The sequence below is a fragment of the Pelodiscus sinensis genome, chromosome 2 (assembly GCF_049634645.1).
Source record: "Pelodiscus sinensis isolate JC-2024 chromosome 2, ASM4963464v1, whole genome shotgun sequence".
Classification (NCBI taxonomy): Eukaryota; Metazoa; Chordata; order Testudines; family Trionychidae; genus Pelodiscus; species Pelodiscus sinensis.
Window position 1 is genome coordinate 83,039,541 of NC_134712.1, and position 21,892 is coordinate 83,061,432.

At 39.5% G+C, this 21,892-nt stretch overlaps 1 long non-coding RNA gene across 1 annotated transcript in view; it reads left to right on the plus strand.

Moving 5' to 3' along the window:
- The window catches only part of LOC142827115 (uncharacterized), a 33,236-nt gene extending 12,030 nt beyond the window's left edge, over positions 1-21,206 (plus strand). The window contains exons 2-4 of the long non-coding RNA XR_012901543.1: positions 17,649-17,775; positions 20,511-20,553; positions 21,151-21,206. This is a non-coding gene — a long non-coding RNA (uncharacterized LOC142827115). The remainder of the gene's footprint in view (positions 1-17,648; positions 17,776-20,510; positions 20,554-21,150) is intronic.
- Positions 21,207-21,892: the final 686 nt, after the last annotated feature.

The following is a 21,892-nucleotide window of genomic DNA, read 5'->3' on the forward strand; positions in this document are numbered from 1 at the left end:
ACATGTGGGCCCCAAACTGGACATGGTACTACAGATTTGGCCTCAACAGTGCCAAAGGGAGGGGAATAATCATTTCCTCAATCTGCTGGCAATGGTCCTACTAATGCAGCTCAATATGCTGTAAGCCTTCTTGGCAACAAGGCACACTGCTGACTCATGTCCAGCTTCTCAGCTATTGTCATCCCCAGGTCTTTTTCTACAGAACTGCTGTTTAACCAGTCAGTCCCCAGCCTGTAGCAATGCTTGGGATTCTTCCGTCCTAATTGTAGGACTCTGAACTTGTCATTGTTGAATCTCATCATATTTCTTTTGGCCCAATCCTCCAATTTATCTAGGTCACTTTCCTATCCCTACCCTCCAGCATATCTGCCTTTTGCCCCAGCTTAGTGTCATCTGCAAACTTGCTGTGGGTGCAAACCAACCCATCATCCAGAACAAAACTAGCTCCAGGACCCTACTGGCTGCCAGCTACACTGAGCCCTGTGATCTAGCCCTGCTTTCTATTAATCTTAGAGTTCATTCATCCAGTCATACTGTTTTAACTTGCTGTCAAGAATACTATGGGAGATCATATCAAAAGCTTTGCTAAAGTCAAGGTATATCACGTCCATTGCTTTCCCCATATCCACAGAGCCAATTATGTCGTAAAAGGCATGATTTGCCATTGGTGAATCCATGTTGACTGTTACTGATTACCTTCCTTCCCTCTAAGGGTACGTCTAGACTACATGGCTCCATCGTCAGAGCCATGTAGATTAGTTTACTCGAAAAAGGGAAATTTAAATCAAAATGGCCGCCGCGCTGTGCCGATCAGCTGTTTGTCGGCACAGTACGGCAGTCTAGATGGGGATCTGCTGACCCTAGAACCCTTCGTTGGCAGATCCTGTAAGCCTCATTTCACAAGGCATAAAGGATCTGCCAACAGGATCTGCCAATAAAGGATTCTGGGGTCGGCAGATGCCCATCTAGACTGCCATGCTGTGCTGACAAACAGCTGATCGGCACAGCACGGTGGCCATTTTGATTTAAATGAAGCGACGATTATTTAAATCGCCACTTCATTTCCCTTTGCCGTCCTGACTCATCTACATGGCTCCGTCGACTCAGCCATGTAGTATAGACACACCCTAAATGTTCCAAAATGGATTCCTTGAAGACCTGCTCCATGATTTTTCCAGAGACAGAGGTTAGTCTGACCAGTTTGTAGTTCCCCAGATCCTCCTCCTTCCCCTTTTTGAAGATGGTGACTATATTTGCCTTTTTCCAATCATTTGGGCCCTCTCACGATTGCCAAGAGTTTTCAAAGATCATGGATAATGGCTCTGCAATCACATAGCCAACTCTCTCTGAAGGGTCAGATGCATTAGATCCCACCCCATGGACTTGTGCATATCCAGCTTTTCTAAATAGTCATTTTTTCTCACCTGTGGGCTGCTCACCTCCTCCCCATACTCTTGCTCGGTGGAGCAGTCTGGGAGCTGATTTTATCTGTGAGGCAAAGAAGCATTCAGTTTTTTCCACATCATCTGTCACTAGGTTACCTTGCCCATTCCCACACCTTCCCTGATCACCTTGTTGCTAATGTACCTATAGAAACCCTTTTTGTTATCCTTTGCATCCCTTGCTAGCTGCAACTCCAATTGTACTTTGGCCTTCCTGATTGCACCCTTGCATTCTTGAACAATGTTTTTGTACTCCTCCTCAGTTATTTATTCAAGTTTCCACTCTTTGTAAGCTTCCTTTTTGTGTCTAAGTTCACCAGAGATTTCTCTGTTAAGCCAAGCTGGTCACATACCATATTTGCTATTATTTCTGCACACTGGGATGGTTTGCTCCTATGCCTTCAGTAAGGCTTCTTTACAATACAGCTAGCTCTTCTGGACTCCCTTCCCCCTCTGCTGGGTATCCATCTTACAGAAGTACAATCTAGTTTACGTTGCTCTTCTTTTCCCATAAAACCCTTTTGTGGAACCTCACCAAATGCCTAGCTACAATGAGGTACGCTGTGTCCACTGTATTTTATGCACACAGCTTGTTGATATATTTATGACATAATTTGTTTTGGCATGATTTTACAAGCCTGTTGCCTTCATCCAGGTACTGTCAGGCTGTTTGCTTTAATAATTGTTTATGCAATTTATCAGGTGCTGAATTTACATTTACCAGTTTAATTTCCCAAGTCTTTCTCTATTCTAATCAGGACATGTAAATAAATAAATAGAAGTTATCACTTTAAAACATGAGACAAGCACCCTCCAGTGATAACCATAATGCACAGATATTCATCCATCTGTCATTTAAATTCTTTCCCCACAAACCAATCTAAAAAAATGTACTAACAAAGGGAATATTTCAGAATATATATTCATTAATACTTACATATTACTTTCTATTCCTCATTTTAATAATTTTCATTTACTGTAGCTAATCTATGAACTTTGGGTTTTGCAGTAGCCTAATGCCTATTTCACTTTAAGACAAGCCACAAAAGCTACTGAGCCAAATTCATATGTATTGTAGCAGGGTGTTCTCCCTTTGTTGACTCTAAATCTAAGGACTGTGACTTGAATAGAGTTTTGCCCACTTACAAGTCTAATTTGGCCCATTTTATGAAAAGCCACAACTCACCCCCCCCCCCCCCCCCCGAACTATAGGTTCATATTATTACATACAATTCTTACTATCCAGAAGGCAAATCAACTGGAGCCATAATACAGTAACAATATGCCAGTTTCTGAGCCCAACTCAGCCTGACATCAGATCCCTGAGGGAGTGAGAGAGTCTGTCACTGCTAATAATATACAGCTTATAAGCCAACTACATAGCTTTAAGGTGCTTTCTACTCTCATAATAACAGCAGGACCACTGTAGAATACTGACAAGTCTACCTATTAGCTACAATAGCAAAATTCAGACTGTAGAGAAGTTAGCAGATCTATTAGTCAAATTATTGTGAGCTACACTGCATTAGTCTTAGAATAATTATTTTCTTTTCGTGTCAATAATGTTCAAACTAATTAAAGATTTGTGTTTCTAGTTTTGATTATGATGTGTCAGCAATTAAATGCAAAATAGACTACATGAATCATACACTACGACAAGCATGTCTCTCAGATAGATGTCGGATGGATGTCAGCACATAAAAGCTTTGAGATAAACTAATCAATGTTCAAACATGTTAATTGCTTATGCTCTTTGAAAACCAAATTTACCTTCATAAAGTAAAGTATTTATCTCACCAGAAAGAGGACAAAGTTACACATAAGTATAGAAATAGCACAATTATGAGTCTCTAGTAAAGCCTTTGTCATTTGCTTTGCCTTCAATCCAGCAAAACATATGCTTTGAACCATTGCTTACGTCCAGTTGCTTATAGCAGCCATTCTGCTTGTGTGCATTGCTGGATCACTAAATATTTCCTCATCAAACAAAAGTGAAATGAGGTCATTTAAAAAAATAGAAGATACACTTTTAATTAGTTACACTAGCAAAACTGTGAAAAGCTAATTATTTAAAAGTTAGCAGATATCTATTATAGTCTAAAGAACTCAAATTGGACTTACCTGTTTCTCTGTCCACTTACTGCTAATAGTGTAGCCAAAAAAGTTAAAATAATCAGGATTCAAAACTATTGGCCACATTCAATAAAATAAAGCCAGATTTTAATAAATTCTCATTCAACTGCCATATTTAATCACTAGGCTTTGTATCAATTTTCCCTAGTTCAGTGTGGTAAAGTAACTACAGGTGGAACCTCTCAAAACCAGGACTCTCTGGTCTGGCAACATCTGTGGTAAATAGGGCTTCTTCGAAAGAGAGCATCCAGACTCACTGGGTGCTTTCTTTCGAAAAAGCGGCTTGCTCTTTCGAAAGTTCCGCGTGCAGTCTAGACGCTCTCTTTCGAAAGAGGCTTGCAGTCTAGACATAGCATGTGAAAGTCCTTTGTGGTTTGAGAAGTAGAAAGAGGCAGGGATTTTCCATGCTGTAAGTAAAGGGGGCCAAGAACAAGGAGTGAACAGCAGTAGTGAGGAGTTGTTGGAGGGGAAAGCATCCACCTCTACCCAAAGTTGCAGCTGAGAAGTCAGAATGAATCAAAGAACAACAGGTTTTAATCCGTTCATGAGGCTAAGATCCAGAAAGAGGCATCTCAGTCTCAGCCCTTCTGTTCAAGGAGAAGGTGAGTCATGGAAGAAAATGTCAGTGAAGATTAAGATAATCAGAATTGAGACAGTCACAGGCCTGGGGAACTGATGCAAGCATCCTGGAAGAAATATGCATTTTAAGATCAGATAAAGATATTTTTGTTCTAGTTAATAGATTAATTTCCAGTATTTTATACATACAAATATAAATGTATAAAAAGCTGGCTAAATTAACTGCAACTAAATTAGATCCAAACCACAAAAAACTAATTATTTAAAAATTAGTAAGTGTCTATTTTTTAGTCTGAAGAATTCCAATTGGACTTATTGGTTTCCCTGTCCTCTTACTGCTAATTTCCCCTCAATTCAACCCCCCATCCTTCTTCAAACTATTCTACTCCAGTGTGAAATCACATTCACCACATCATGCTCCTAAGCTCCCCTCTTTTTGATAGTGTTCTTTCAACAGTCTTCTTACATGGCCTGTAAACTGCAGGCCTGGAAGGACATTTCCTAGACCTAATTTTTGAACACATTGCCCCAAGAGACAAGAAGAAGGGAAGAGGGAGGGAGAAAGAATAACATCTTGCCAACCAAACAGGAAAGGGAGTAGACTGGGCCAGTTTTTCTGACCTCCTCACCCCTCCTTTACCCCATTGAAGATGCAGGGAAGAATGGAAGTTAATAATTCCCCGAGCCACGTAATGAAGTTAGCCCACAATAATGCCATAACACTGCTCAAGCTGAGAACACACTAAGGGGGCATCCTCACAGCAGGGCTTAACTCAAAATAAGCTACACAAATTGAGCTACATCAATTATGTAGCTTATTTCGAAAATGGGAGCATCTACACAGCACTTATTTCAAAATAGAGCACGCTTCCTCCACCTTCCCTTATTCCTCATACAATGAGGGTTACAGGAGTTGGAGTAAGAAGTCCTCCAGCTTGACAGTATTTTGAAATAACTGTCTGCTGTGTAGACAGGGATTAAGTTATTTCAAAATAATGTTGTTGTGTAGATGTACCCTAAGAGAATGTTGATACAGATACGGGGGGGTACTTTAGAGAAAGCTTTTGTCCTTTTGTGGAAACACACGTCTCTTGAGGTGTGTCTAGACTACAGGGTTTTTACAAAAAAAGTGGTCTTTTTTTGAAAAAACTTCCCCTGTGTCTAGACTGCTGCCGCGTTCTTTTGAAAGTAAATCAAAAGAATGCGGCAGTTTTCTCGACTACGGAAAACCTCGTTTTACGAGGACTAGCACCTTTTTTCGAAAGCCCTTTTTGAAAAAAGGAGCTATGTAATGCAAACTGTGCTTTTTCGAAAGAGAGACTGCCTGGGTACTCTCTTTCAAAAAAGCAGCTTGCTTTTTGAAAAGTAGTGGTTGCAGTCTAGACTCTCTTTTTTGAAAGAGATTTTTCGAAATTATCTTTCGAAAAAGCCTCTTTCGAAAGAGGCTTGTAGTCTAGACGTAGCCTTGGAGAATAAAGAAAGTATGGAATCATATTTGTACCCAATAAGACTACAAGATAGCTTAAAGAGATTGCAATGCCATCGCTGGTATGCAACATGATACACCCTGCCTCCTTTTCCTTCACTCTTCAGAATTAATTGGTTATGAATTTTTAGAGCATGCAAAGGACTTCCTGCAAATAATATGGCATCAGCACTGTTATTTATCAAAGCTGCCTATCTAAACCAATCATAGTTTGGCATCTGTTCCTTAATCAACATGTCCAATCAATATGTGCTTCAGTAGGCTGAATGCCATCTGAAAACACAGACATGAATTCAGACAGCAAACATATTCTTTTTTTGATTATCATGTGCAGTCATTCAAGCCATCAGTCCTAGCAGACTGTCTAACAGCTTTCTGTTTAGAGTTAAAGGGATATTCTTTTGTTTTTTTAATCTTGACTGAAGATGCTTAAAATCACATGCGGGTTGTTTCAGAATGTTCTAATGACAAGTAGGTTTACCAGCTAATTCAAATTAGGGGCTTTAAATCGGACTCCCATTTCACTGCCGTGTGTAGACGCAGGCAGTTACTCCAGGCTAGTGAATTTCTAAAATGGCGACCTGCTGGGAACATGCAAATCAAGTGCGGGATATTTAAATCCTGGGCTTGATTTGCAACTTTGGTATGCTTCATTTGCCTCCCTACTTCGAAGAAGGGGGCAAGTGTAGACATACCCTTATATATTTTTAACATCCTTGCATCTCTAATTGTTCTTTAGAACAAGATCATTGAAGACATGAAAAAATATAATACTAAATGTTTTGTGCATCTTAGCCAAAAATTTGCAACTTTGCACCCAACCCTGAAAATAATCTTAAGTAACTTTATTTATGGGAAAGGTCCCACTCCCTTTATATTTAATATAGTATAGCAATTTGCATTCTCTATTTGACCTTTCATTTATCTAGACTAGACAATTCAGAGGAAAGTGTAAGAGCCCTGGACTAGGCATATATGGAATAAGTCTCATCCTGATCCCTAATTTTTAAGGTTTGTTTTAAGCCTTGAAGCACAAGGTTTAATATCACTTCCACATAATTCATTATGATAATTCTGGATATTCTTGATGACTACCTAATCCCTTTTTTGACTCTTGTTCAAGTCTTGGTTCTAAATAATTTCATGTGGCATTGAGTTCCACAGTGTAATTATGCATGTTGTGAAAAAATATTTTTCTTTATCAGTCTTGAATTTACTGCCTTTTAATTTTCTTGAATGTCCCCCTATTATATTATGAGACAGGAAGAAGAAAAGTTCCTTAACTCCCTTTTTTAAACCATTCATTGTTATATATACTTTCATCAAGCCCCTTTTTATTTGTCTCTTGTCTGAGGTAAACAATCCCAGGTTTTTTCAGTCTTTCTTCATATAGGAGTTTTACTGCCCCAATCATTCTTGTCACACTTCCCTGAACCCTCATTAGTTCCATAATATCCTTTTTGAGATGGAGTTATACAGTATTATGGATGAGGACACATCACCTATGTATATAAAAGCATTATAATGTTATCTGTATTATTCATCATCCCATTCCTGATGCATCCTAAAGCCCTGTGACAATTTCATTCCATGCACATCCCATTGTCCAGGCACAAGCAAACCCTGACCTTGCTTTAAGTTATAAGAGGAAGTTACATTCCAAATTTGGTGGTCGTAGCTCTTAGCATTTAGGATGCATTTCTGAACAAATGGACTTTCAGATGGATGGATGGATACACAGACTCTCTAAAATTATATCGTAGATAATATGGACTACAGATAGTGTGAGTGAGATTAATATATGCAGAAATTCAAGCATTTCATAAAGTTTAAACACTAAACAATTTATAAATCTAATATCTATTTTGATAATATTAACACACAAGTGAGTCAGACTTGTTTCCAGCTCTGTATTTGTCAGTGTTCTGTGAGGCCTCAGGGCCTTGTCATGAGCTGATACCTGGTCTGTCAGCATCACTAAGCACATCTGTATTCACACATTACACAGTAGTGTAATAATCTTTGTACAAATTAAGCCTCCTGTGATATCATTTGAAAACTAACAATTCACATCATTAATATTCTGCCATGATATAGGTATACAACGTGTATTGAGAGTTATGAATATATGCTGAAATTATGTCTAAAATGTGTTTAAACCAGGTATTTCAGCAGGAGTTGTTAAGCAGATCTACCTTAAATAAAGGAGTGTATTTACCTCATTGTACATACAAGCAGTAAACAAGACCATCAAGACAGCAGGAGGAGGAGATGCAGAACAATTTGCATTTCAGCAAACACAAATGGGGCAAGAGACAGTATGGAGCTTCCTTAATCAGCTCCGTGTCACCTCCCTCTTAGATTAAATAAACTTTACTCTAATGGTAACATTCTAAAGAATCCATTTCAAAGGTTTACTGGTCTATAAAGAGAGAAGTCTAAACCTCAGGTGATAATCACTTGAATCAATTGAGTGTATTATATACAATATTATTGTATTATAAAAGTGCATACTGATGTCTTTTTCTGAAAGCTAGTGACATACTGGTGATTAATATTGTGAAACATCTGGATTAACACTATATGAGGAAATACTTAATCATTTTGTATTTTGAAGAGTGGAATATTGCAGGCAGGCAATAGAATTCAGAGCATTGGACCAAGACTGCCCAATACAAAGGTTTGTTGCTGGCTGTGGGCATCCCAGGCAGAGAGCCACAGTGGCAGGACACTCAGGGTTACTAGGTAAAATCTCAGAGGGGTAGCCATGTTAGTCTGAATCTGCATAAACAACGAGGAGTCCTGTGGCACCTTAGAGACTAACAGATTTATTGCAGCATAAGCTTTCGTGGGCAAAGACCCACTTCATCAGATGCATGTAGTGGAAATTCCAGAGGCAAGTATAAATATACAGGCACTGAAAAGAAGGGAATACCAATCTAGAAGAAGGCCAGAGATAATGAGGTCAATTCAGTCGGGTAGGGTGTGGCCCACTTCTAGCAGCTGATGTGGAGGTGTGAACACCGAGGGCTTGTCTAGACTATGCTGAAGTTTTGAAGAGGATATGCAAATTATGCAAATTCTGCAGGATTTTGCATATCTTCTTCTGATCTCACTTTCGAAAGCGGAGCTTTCAAAAGTGAAAATAGTCAGGATGTGGGTTTTTTTCAGCAATCCCTCTCTTTTTCAATAAGCCGTGTAAACCTCATTTTTTGAGGAAGAGCAGCTTTCCAAAAAGGGGGTGGGGTTGCCGGAAAAAACCACGTCCCAACAACTTTCACTCTGCTTTTGAAAGTGAGATCGGAAGTGAGATCCTCTTTTGAAATTTCAGCATAGTCTAGACATAGCTCAAGAGAGGAGAAACTCCTTTTGTATTTGGCTAACCATTCACTGTCTTTGTTCAATCCTAAATTGATAGTGTCAAATTTGCAAATGAATTGTAGCTCTGCAGTTTCTTTTTGGAGTCTGTTTTTGAAGTTTGTTTGTAGTAGGATGGCTACTTTTAAATCTGCTACTGTGTGTCCTGGGAGATTGAAGTGTTCTCTTACTGGTTTATGTATGTTACCATTCCTGATATCTAATTTGTGTCCGTTTATTCTTTTACATAGGGACTGTCCGCTTTGGCCAGTGTACATGCAGAGGGGCATTGCTGACACATGATGGAGCATATTACGTTGGTAGATGAGCCTATGAAGGTGTGGCTGATGTGGTTAGGTCCTGTGCTAGTGTTGCTGGTGTAGATATGTGGGCAGAGTTGGCACCGAGGTTTGTTGCAGGGATTGGTTCCTGAGTCAGAGTTATTGTGGTGTGGTGAATAGTTGCTGGTGAGAATTTGCTTCAGGTTGGCGGGCTGTCTATAGGTGAGGACTGGCTTGCCTCTCAAGGTCTGTGAGAGTGAGGGATCAATGTCCAGGATGGGTTGTAGATCACTGATGATGCGTTGGGGAGGTTTTAGCTGAGACTGTAGGTAATAGCCAGTGGTGTTCTGTTATTTTCTTTATTGGACCTGTCTTGTAGAAGTAGGCTTCTGGGTACATGTCTGGCTCTGTCAATCTGTTAGGTAAAATTTGACAGCACTCTTTATTAATCTAGATTGTACCCCAGACTGAATTTAATTTTCAACTGTGTAAGGTGTACAAGCACTACAATTTCTTCCCTCCAATATGTATTAATTTGCATTTGTTGACATGGAATTACATTTGCCATTGTAAAATAGTGATAGAAATGTAGCCGTGTTAGTCTGGTGTAGCTGAAGCAAAAAACAGGACTATGTAGCACTTTAAAGACTAACAAGATGGTTTATTAGGTGATGAGCTTTTGTGGACCAGACCCACTTCCTCAGATCAAATAGTGGAAGAAAATTGGCACAACCATATAGATCAAAGGATACAATCAAATAAATGAACACATATGAAAAGGACAAATCAAATTTCAGAACAGAAGGGGGATGGGCGAGGGAGGTAAATGTCTGTGAGCTAGTGATATTAGAGGTGATAATTGGGGAAGCTATCTTTGTAATGGGTAAGATAATTAATGTCTTTGTTTAGACCTAGGTGAAAAGTGTCAAATGTAAGCATAAATGACAGTTCAGAGGATTCTCTTTCAAGTCTGTGTTGTCCATTCATCTAACTTGTTTAAATTTCACTCTGACGTTCTTCATAATCCCCTCATATTCTGAGTAACCTAAGCAATATGGCATCCACTGCAAATTTTGCTATTTCACTACTTATCCTGTCTTGTCAGAGCATTCATAAATATATAAAACGACACTGGATCTAGTACAGAACACTGAGACACTTCATTGTTAACACTTTGCCATTATGAACGTTGAGCATTTAATCCTATCCTTTGCTTTCTGACCATTTTTGACCCATCAATATATTTTGCTTCTCACCCCATGATTATTTAGCTTGTTTAGTAGAATCTTGTGTGATATCTTGTAAAAAGGCTTTTTATAAGTCTAAATAAATTATGTTAATGGAGTCTTCTTTCTCCAGTACTTTGTTGTCATAGAATCTAGAATACTAGAACTAGAAGGGACCTCAAGAGGTCATTAAGTCCAGTCCCCTGTCCTCATGGCAAGACCAAGCACCATCTAGCTCATCCCCAATAGATGCTTATCTAACTTGCTCTTTAAGTATCTCCAATAATGGAGATTCCACAACCTCCCTAGGCAATTTATTCCAGTGTTTAACCACCTGGACAGTTAGGAAGTTTTTCCTAATGTCCAACCTAAATTTTCCTTGTGCAATTTAAGCCCATTGTTTCTTGGCCTATCATCAGATGTAAAGGAGAACAGCTTTTCTTTCTCCTCCTTGTAACACCCTTTTAGGTCCTTTAAAAGTGCTATCATATCCCCTCTGTCATGTTCAAAGAATTCTAAGAAACTAATGAAATATGAGCATATTGATTAGACTCTAACATATCATAATTGTCCAGGTGAGTTATCTTTTTTATCATCCTTTCAGCCAATTTGCTAGATATAGCTTATAAGACTTATCAGTATATAATTCTCAAAGAACTTTTAAAATATATAGATTCAACATTTGGTACCTTCCAGTCCTCTGGAACAGTGGTAATTTTCAGTGAGATATTTCATATGTTGATTAGCAGCTCAGCCACTTCACACATAAACTGCTTCAAACTTTCTGAATGTGTCATCTGACCCAGGTGATTTCTTGTGTTTTAAAATGTCAGTTTTACTCCAGCAATTCTTCTTCTGACAATTCAATGTCTCAGAGTTACTTTGTTACTTGAAAAGAGCAGGTCTGGGACAGGTACCACCACAACATCCTTGACAGTGAAATAGTCATGCAAAAAAATCATTTAACTTCTCAGCAATATTTTTCCTTTCCTCAATTGCTTCCTTCTTCCCTCCCCCCCCCCCCCCCCCCAGTGATCCAGTGGACCCACTGATTCTTTCATAGGTTTCCCATTTCTGATACACTACAAAAATCTGGGACTAACTTCACTAGTAAAGTTACGTAAGTATTTTTAGGCCTGGGATCCCAAATCTACATTCAGTAGTCTAAATAAGTGGCCAAATCTGTAGATGTCCTGAGTATCTGAAACCATTAAAATAAAATCTCTGGATATGATGCTTCTTATATAAGTACATAAATATAATTGTAGATATGTCACTTTAGGTAGCTACGCTTGACATTTTTGGTGTGAGGACTTAAGGTATAAGAAAACATTTGGTAACTTAAGAAATTGAAGGTGGGCTAATACTTAACTTGTTTCAACTCTGTTGTTAAAGGGATGTATTCTGTTCTCCATTATGCCAGTGTACAACTGGAGAAACTCCAGCTGAGTTCAAAATTTTTATCACCTTAGCCAGGGCCAGAATATGGCACTAACTGCATAATAGACCTGACTTTTGAAAATATTGAATGTATAAATGCATGTGCAGAAATAAGCTCATTGCTTGCTGTAATAGAAAACATTTTTGTTTGAGTAGTTTCCTGAAGGCTAGACTTTTGCAGATTTAGACCTATAGTGTGGCTTTTAGATAAGGGAGCACTTTAACATATGTTCTCCAGTGTGCAGCAAATTGTGTTTGGGGAGAAGGGCAGAGGATGTGAAGGCCATAATTCTCTTTGGGTTCTCTACCTCTAGGGTCAGGGAAATGCTCCTAATGCCTATTTTCTCTGAGCACAAACAAAAGGAGTCTGAGATTCAGAAAGGACTTCTTGTGCCCTCTAACCCTCTCTGTGCACAGTAGAAGCCAGATTCGATCCCTTTATTTGTTTAAAAAAATTCTTGACCGCTATTAAAACCAAGCATGAATATTCATTGCTCCCTGTCACTGTTCACCAATTAAGAGAGCTGACAATTGGTGGAAACAGACACGTTCCACCATGTTTTTATACTTCAACACACTATCTACTACTTTACCATATAGCTCTACCACATTAAGTCATTGTGAATATCCTGGTTCTAGCACAATTGCTTTGTGCATTATGTTCAAAATAGATGGTTTAAAGGAACAGCATTAAAAGTGGAAACAGCCTGCAGCTTGGGTCTCAGCTGGTGGAAATAAATGCTGTCAAACTACAGAGGATGTCTTGTTTAGAGTCAGCCAGCGATTTGCTTTCACAAGTTAATCAAGATGCCTTTTGGCCACTGGGCTGGATTGCAGTTGAGTTACTCTAATAGTGGTTTGGATGGAGATGTTCTGATATTGGACTTGTTGTGCTCAGCTTTTAGTAGCTTTCTACATAAAGTCTAGTCATTTAAACTCTTGGTGCTGGCTGCTTCAATGCCACGTATTTATTTATACCTACTCCATAATTATCCTTTCTAACTCCTAATCAATCTAATCTTCTAGATATTTGAGAGAGTCTGTCTGTGTGTCTGTCTGTTTGTTCACGAACTCCTCCTCAACAGAGCTGGGACCACCAAATTCCGTATACAACTTCCTCTTATCACAGAGGTTGCGCCAGGACAATGGGATGTATGTGAAATGGATTGCTTCTCATAAAATATACAGAAAAGAGACAGCATCACCAGTCAGGTGAAAGAGGCTGGCTGGGGGTGTGCTCCTGCCAGGACTGCCCTAGCCCTGAGCCTTCCACCTTCCCAACAAACTTCCCCCCTCCTCATTTGCACAGGAACATTGCTGGCTCTTCCCCTTCATCATGGAGTTAGGGTAAAGTGAACAGTTTGCTGCATTCCTCACTCTGGCTGGGGCCTGCAGGGGACAGTCAAACCTGGACCTGCCCCAGTCAGGGGTGAGGGGAGGGAGACATGTCCCCCTCCCCCGACTGTGCCTGCTGGAGCTAGAGCAGCCATGGAGTGGAACTTTCCAGCTGGCCCCAAGCTGCTGTCATGAGAGAGGTCTACGGTTGTCCTCTTTCCCTGGGACAGCATGAATACTGAACCCCTCATCCCTATCCCCTCCCAAGAGCAATGATTCAAATGAAGCACATACCTTATTTCCCCCAAACCAAGAATTAACTGAGTTAAAGACCCAAGCAATGCTGGGTAGACCTTTTGATACTGCTATAATTCTACAATTTAACTTTATTTAACATACAATGATTATTTATGATGTTAGTTAATTATAATACCACACAATAAATGAACAATAAACTAAAATCATTGGCTACACTTGTGATCTTGTTGCTAACTTCTAACTTGAAATGGAAGAGCAATATTGCAGGCTCTCAGAACCATACCTCTCAAACATGCCTTATGTTGAGAGGTATCAATCATTTTAGCTCCAAACATAAATGTTCCATGCAAATTTTGTATCTCCTTCATTTTTGTTGATAGTTATTACATCAGAAAAAAAGAATAAGGAAAGTGAGGTTATAATAGCAAATGAAGGCATTTCACAGCATTTTAATTTTTGTGTATGTCCAGGAAGATGAATTCAGACTCTAATGGGGGTCTGTTAGGATGAACAAGGGAATAAAGAGCCTGTCTTATAAGAAATACATTAAGAGTCAACACAAGGGATGAAGAAAAGGTAGTTAAGCTAGAGGACTTTGTTGGCACAAGAGCAAGTGGGGATAAATAACACTGAATATAAAGTCTGGAAAATCAGAAAAAAACTTTTAGCCATTAGAGCAGTGTGGTTCTGGAATAGCCTTCCAAAGAAACAACCTAACTCATTTTAAGATAAAGCTTTATATATTTATGAGTGGGATTATATGACCTGGGTGGCTGCAATAGTGAGCAGTGACCTAGAAAAACCCTTTCAGTCTTAGGATGCTCATCCAGAGCATGTCTACACAGCAGCATTATTTCGAAATAAGTAGTATTATTTCAAAATAACAAACTGAGTGTCCACACAACAAGCCTCTTATTTCAAAATAAATTTGAAATAATGGGTGGCTTATTTTGAAATCTATAACCCTCAATTTACGAGGATTAATGCCTATTTCAAAATAAGCGTGAAGTGTAGACATAACCTCAATGTCCTTGACACATAGTGTATGTCACATTTGGGCCTTGGCAAGGTGCCAAATATGCTAAGAACTATGAGATTAAGTAAGACCAAAGGCAGCTTAATGGTGCATGATGTGAAGGATCTAGATACACAGGAAATAGTAACATACACACACACACACACAAACATTTTAGGCTGCATTTTGCTCCTGGGCAATCTTAAAAAACCCTTCATTTTCAAACTGTTAAGTAGAAGGTCAGCCAATTTTGGACCTCGAAAGTTTGATCTTAAATTACAAATAGGAAAGGCTGAATTATTAAGTAACTGTAAATGTTGCAAGAGTCCTTCTTAAAATGTACACAGGTTGATAGCCTTCCTCTGAACAAAATGTTACTGATGTATGGGACTGAATACCGTACAAAAGATAAAACATAGTTGTTAAAATCATTTCTGATCATCTTACTTTTATAACCATATAAATATTGTATAGTATATTTCACTGAAATAGAAACTCCTGCATATGACATTCAGTATTTCTTTCTTTAAGCAGACAGTACAGGAATTCACAAAGACTCCCTTGACCTTTGCAATATTAAGAGAAGCAACTATCAAATTTAAACCTTGCTTGAATTATGAAAGGTCATTTTTTTTTCATCAGAGTGTTTTCTTCTGAGATTGTGAAGGGAAAATCTCAGTTTCAGGCCTCCAAGCAGCAAGCTTTTTCATCTGCAAATATTTAATGCCTTTTCTGTGTTTCAAGACCCAGTGAATAAGTAGGCTAACAAATAGATAGACAGAATTTCTGTCATCATTAGTTTGCAATGAAACCATAACCAACAAACTGGAAGGCATACAGAACTGGCATGAACTCTTATTATGTAAACATATTGAGTACAATTCCCCAAACCATAGTCTGGCCAAGACAATAGATATACACACAAAATACAAAACACTATCTTAAGAGTTGCAAAGTCAAGCAATTAAAAATTAAGAAATGCCAGAATTCAGTTTGCCTGCTCAATCTGAATTCTCCCCTTGTAAGTGTATGCATTATGATACAGTTTTTGCTTGTGTGATCACATGCTGTTTTTCCACGTGACCCCTCTTTTATTCAGTACGCAAGATAGGCTGTCATTGGGGATGAATCAGGTTAAGTAAAGAAGGCTGTTTCTGCCAGATCCCTCCTTCATTCGTTGCAGAAATTAGAAAGTATGAAGGGAATGAGGTAGGGAATTGGGACTGCAGGAAGAAAAAGGAAGGCTTCATGTTATAGTTACCTGAATTCTGCCCTGGAGAACTGGATTCAACCCCTTACTCTCTGTTACTAGACAAGTCACTTATAACCAACTTTTGGGTGTTAATAATGGTGTGTTCCTTGTGTGACACATTGACTGGAAGGTGATAGGGGGTATTCAGCTAGGCTGAAAATTAGCCCACCTTTGTGTAGGGGCCTAAATAAGGATTCAGACCTCTAGTTTTAGGCACCTGTCAGCCGACGGTCAGGGCAGTGAGTGGTGTGTGTTTGTGTGTGCTATACACCCGAGACTTCAACTGCTGAGACCGGGGTCCCTTGCAGCGGGCAACCTGGAGATTGATGAGTGCCCCAATAAGTTTACAGGGAGAGCTTATAACACTTCAGATTTTAGCTGCTAGAATCCGTGATTCCTTCGCAGTGGGCAGCCTGGGGGAGGCTGAGAAGTGCCCAACGGATCTGCCACCTGGGAGTGACACAAATCCAAACGCCCAAGCTCTCCCTATATCTGTCCCTTAAGACCGGGTGAAGTTCTTTTAAATTGTGCCTGGTTCTATTACAGCAACTGAAGGAGTCAGGTTAAAGCTTAAACAGTTACAGGTTTATTGAGGAAGCTTATAAATCATATGGTTGCAATGGCTATAGTTCTATTTCTTAACTGCTAGCAAAATATAGATCTTAAAAATGGTTAGAAAGAAGATAAAGATAGGAAAACAGAAATAATAGTACCAAGTAACAGCTTAATCTTTAAAGAGCTCTAAGTCTGTGTACACTTAAGACAGAGGACCATATCCAGGTACAATTTTTACCCTCGTCTGTGCCTCTCGACTCCAGCGTGTCAGGCCAGGGCTGGTCCCTCAATTCCTAGGAAAGACGAAAATACAAGGTGGGCATCCCCATAGAACCTCGGGAGGTCAAACACCTAACCCGACCAGCAGGTAGAGGGTAGATTGACACTCAAAAGTGAGTGTGCTGCTATACCCACCTTTATACCCATGGTGTCACATATTTCTCTTTCTTATCTGTGATGCCAAATGGTGCTGGTCTGTCTTTTTTGAGACCAGTTCTTACAAGGGAGTTGTGAACTTAATTTAAACTTGTAAGAGAGATAACTAAATTGGATGTACTGGGCATTCTTTTCTCAGTGGGAAATTCCTCTTCCAGGGACTGTGTGTTCGTATCAACATGGGTGCCAGCCGGGTACTTCTCGCAGCCTCGAGGCCAGCTTATTGCCTTAATCGTTCTCTCCTCATATCTATGCTTTCAGCTTCTCAGGATCAGATGAGCCAGCATAGACTATGCTGATTTTATTGCTCCTTCTCTGTCCTGTATGCTTCAGGAACCTTAGAGAGGCAAAATAAGATGGATGAGATGGGGGGGGGGCTGTCTGGCTACAGCACCCAAGCTTATAGATGTTTGGCCATGGTGGGTTATGGGAATGAGTAATTTAATAAAAGGTTGGATGTTATTACACTGATAAGCATATGGAGAAGAAAATGTTTGAAAGAGAAGCTGTAGAGAAGAGTGTCTTACCTTAAACTGTTGTTTGTAGAAATAAAAACAAAAACATTTGTAAAAAAAGACAGATTTTATGTAAATATTTATGTAGAGCAATGATTAGTCCAAATAACCTGAGTATTGATGGCACAGATTTCTAAGTAATTGGCATCCCTCAGCTGTAATCTAGCTTCTTGTGCTTTAAATCTATCTGTTTCTTGCCAGAAAATTGCAGTTATGTGACTAACAAGACTTCATTGTATGGTATAATGGTGATATATAACACAGAGACTCAGCCACTTCTCCAGAAGCATTTACGTGGATGATGAGTAGTTTTCTACAAACTATCCCTACTTTTTACAGGATCATTGTGCCCAGCAAGTCCTCCTGGGGCCTGGCCCTTTAAATTTGGAAGAACAAAACTGCTGCAGTTCCAAAGTGTCCCTTTGTAACTGGCTGCTGCTTGCTGTATCTCCCTTTCTTCCATCTGGTAAGTGTTAACTCATTCTGTTATGCTTTCCCTTTCTTATTCTGGAGGACATGGCACATTCTCACAATCGATTGCTTGCTCGTCTCCCATTAACTTGAAGAAGATACTTAGGAGTGCTAGGGATATTTTGCTGCAGGGATTCAGTTTTATTCTAATCATCCAAAAAAACCCAAATAATCTCCATAAAGAAAATAAAGGAACATCAACTGGCGGCACAGTTAAAGGTCAGTCACGCAAGATGTGTATCCCCCTGGTGCTATACATCAAATGCTCCTGCCCTCCTCTGTCTTGTATAGATTTGCTCACAAAGCTCTCTGTTGATTGTTCAGAAACAGTATATTTCTTATGATTTTTATCTGCACTGTGAAACTGATATTTTAGAAAGAGTCATGTAATTTTTATGACTCATGCACTCTATAAAGTATAAACAAAAGTCTGATCCATTCTTTCAGAATGTAGGTGGGATCCTGTGCTGAACCCATTAGAGGAATTGTCCTTGCTCCTCCGGAGTAAGGGAGGTGAATCATCGTAGTATATTTTTATTTATCCTCCATTGGACCTTGTTAAACAGTGTTTTAATAAAACTTGATTTGTGATATAAACTTTGTGCTATGCCTGTCAGTAGCTTTTCTTCTTACTGCTGTACTTCTGTGTTATACAGTACTGTGTATGTGGATCAACAGGATGCCATGTCAGGAATATTCCCCTCTGCCCCCTTTTACTGACCTTTGCTATAAAACTTAGAATCACAGAATAATAGAATCATAGGACTGGAAGGGTCCGCCCTCAAGGCAGGACCAAGCTCTGTCTACACCATCCCTGACAGATGTCTATCTAACCTGTTCTTAAATATCTCCAGAGAGGGAGATTCCACCACCTCCCTTGGCAATTTATTCCAATATTGGACCACCCTGACAGTTAGGAATTTTTTCCTAATGTCCAATCTAAACCTCCCTTGCTGCACTTTAAGCCCATTACTCCTTGTCCTGTCCTCAGAAACCAAGAGGAACAAATTTTCTCCTTCCTCCTTGTGACACCTTTTTAGATATTTGAAAACCGCTATCATGTCTCCCCTTAATCTTCTTTTTTCCAAACTAAACAAGCCCAGTTCATGAAGCCTGGCTTCATAGGTCATGTTCTCTAGACCTTTAATCATTCTTGTCACTCTTCTCTGTACCCTTTCCAATTTCTCCACATCTTTCTTGAAATGTGGCGCCCAGAACTGGACACAGTACTCCAGCTGAGGCCTAACTAGTGCAGAGTAGAGCGGCAGAATGACTTCACGAGTTTTGCTTACAACACACCTGTTGATACAACCTAGAATCATATTTGCTTTTTTTGCAACAGCATCACACTGTTGACTCATATTCAACTTGTGGTCCACTATGACTCCTAGATCCCTTTCCGCCATGCTCCTTCCTAGACAGTCGCTTCCCATCTTGTATGTATGGAACTGATTGTTCCTTCCTAAGTGGAGCACTTTGCATTTCTCTTTATTAAACTTCATCCTGTTTACCTCTGACCAGTTCTCTAACTTGCTAAGGTCATTTTGAATTATGTCCCTATCCTCCAAAGAAGTTGCAACCCCACCCAGTTTGGTATCATCTGCAAACTTAATAAGTGTACTCTCTATCCCAATATCTACATCATTGATGAAGATATTGAACAGTACGGGTCCCAAAACAGACTCTTGCGGAACTCCACTTGTTATCCCTTTCCAGCAGGATTTAGCACCGTTAACAACAACTCTCTGACTACGGTTATCCAGCCAATTATGCACCCACCTTATCGTGGCCCTATCTAAGTTATATTTGCCTAGTTTATCAATAAGAATATCATGCGAGACCGTATCAAATGCCTTACTAAAGTCTAGGTATATGACATTCACCGCTTCTCCCTTATCCACAAGGCTCGTTATCCTATCAAAGAAAGCTATCAGATTAGTTTGGCATGACTTGTTCTTCACAAACCCATGCTGGCTATTCCCTATTACTTTATTACCTTCCAAGTGTTTGCATATGATTTCCTTAATTACCTGCTCCATTATCTTCCCTGGGACAGACGTTAAACTGACCGGTCTGTAGTTTCCTGGGTTGTTCTTATTCCCCTTTTTATAGATGGGCACAATATTTGCCCTTTTCCAGTCTTCTGGAATCTCCCCTGTCTTCCATGATTTTTCAAAGATCATAGCTAAAGGCTCAGATACCTCCTCTATCAGTTCCTTGAGTATCCTGGGATGCATTTCATCAGGACCTGGTGACTTGCTGACATCTAACTTTCCTAAGTGATTTTTAACTTGTTCTTTGTGTATCCTATCTTCTAAACTTACCCTCTCTCTGCTTGTATTCACTACGTTAGGCACACCTCCAGACTTCTCGGTGAAGACCGAAACAAAGAAGTCATTGAGCATCTCCGCCATTTCCAAGTTTCCTGTTACTGCTTCTCCCTCCTCACTGAGCAGTGGGCCTACCCTGTCCTTGGTCTTCCTCTTGCTTTTAATGTATTTATAAAAGGTTGTCTTGTTTCCCTTTATACCTGTAGCTAGTTTGATCTCATTTTGTGCCTTTGCCTTTCTAATCTTGCCCCTGCATTCCCGTGTTGCTTGCCTATTTGCCCTTTGTTATTTGTCCAAGTTTCCATTTTTTATATGACTCCTTTTTTATTTTGAGATCATGCAAGATCTCCTTGTTAAGCCAAGCTGGTCTTTTACCATATTTTCTATTTTTCCTACACAGCGGAATTGTTTGCTTTTGGAATTGAAGAATTGTCTTGCCAAAGGTAATTCCTGCCTAAAAAGTGATTGGGTAGTAATTATTAGCACAACAGGTCCACTGAAAGGGCCTTCTGGTTTGCCATATACATGGGAATTTATGGGAACATTGCGTGCATGGAATCTGTGCCATTTCTCCTGGGAACTAATATCTATTCAGTATCTAATTTATCTAATTTGCTAATGTAATAACAAGGAGCCTCCAAGCACTGCTCACACATACTGGAAGACACAGTCCTTGCCTCAAAAAGCTCACAACCTAAGAGGATAAGGAAAATCCAATAAAGTTGAGAGCATAGGCTCTGCTCCTACATTCATTGGCTTTGCTCTTGCAGTCAGATCACACATCCCTCAGCCTGTTCTGAGGTGTAACAATTCAGTGGGACTCAGTGCCAGTTAATGTTATATTCGCAGAAGTGGTTTATTTCTTTTGTTTAATAAATGCATGTCAGCTGAGTGGACTTAATACATGCCCTCAACCTATCCATTAGTAGTTGATCCTGCCTGGCCTTGGTGGATCTTGAAGAGAGATTTAAAGAAGGAATGGATAGTAGCCTTTCAGGTCAGGAAGAGCATTGTATAATCCTTTCCCACCTTCTTTCTAGTTTCACAGAGAGATTCATGGATTCTCTTAATTTCTTCTCACACACAAAACGGTGAGTTTCATACTTCTGACTTTCACATTCACATATCAGACTTCACTTCTGTTACTGAAAGAGATGGATCTTTCTTCAGCACTGAGCTTTGTATGTGTGTATGGATCTGATTTAATAATGTATTATTTTCTGATTTTAATATCAGAAAATCCTACAATTTCTATTTGATTTTTGATCTACTTTTGTGTAGAAACTAGAGTTTCATTTTAGAGTTGAGTTTTATAATGTGGGGCTAGATTGTGTCTTTGCCTGAGAAGAAAAATAAAGCCCTTTTCTCCATCTTCATTTCAGGTCTCATGCAGTGTATAACCTCTTATCCCCAAACATTCCCCACCACAAGCAAGGGATTAGAGAGTGAAGGGAACCTTGGATATATCCTGCCAGGTCACAGGCTAAAGTAGCTGACTGGGCTCATGGGAAAGCAGTTTTAAGGTCTATAGTAACTCATTTCCCCCAATTTATGACCGCCAGAATTCCTTCCTGGGACACTGCACTGCCCCTTCCTGAGGACTGAGTCTAATCACTCAGTCTAGCCTCTAATGAGTAGCAAAGTTGACTATGAACCAGTAATTCTGAGAGAATTGCCTTGAGTTTGGAGTGAGAGAGAAAATACATGAGGATACAAGTTGAAGAAGGCAGATAAATAATATCCCTGTAATTCAGAATGGGAAAAGGAGTCAATAATAACTAC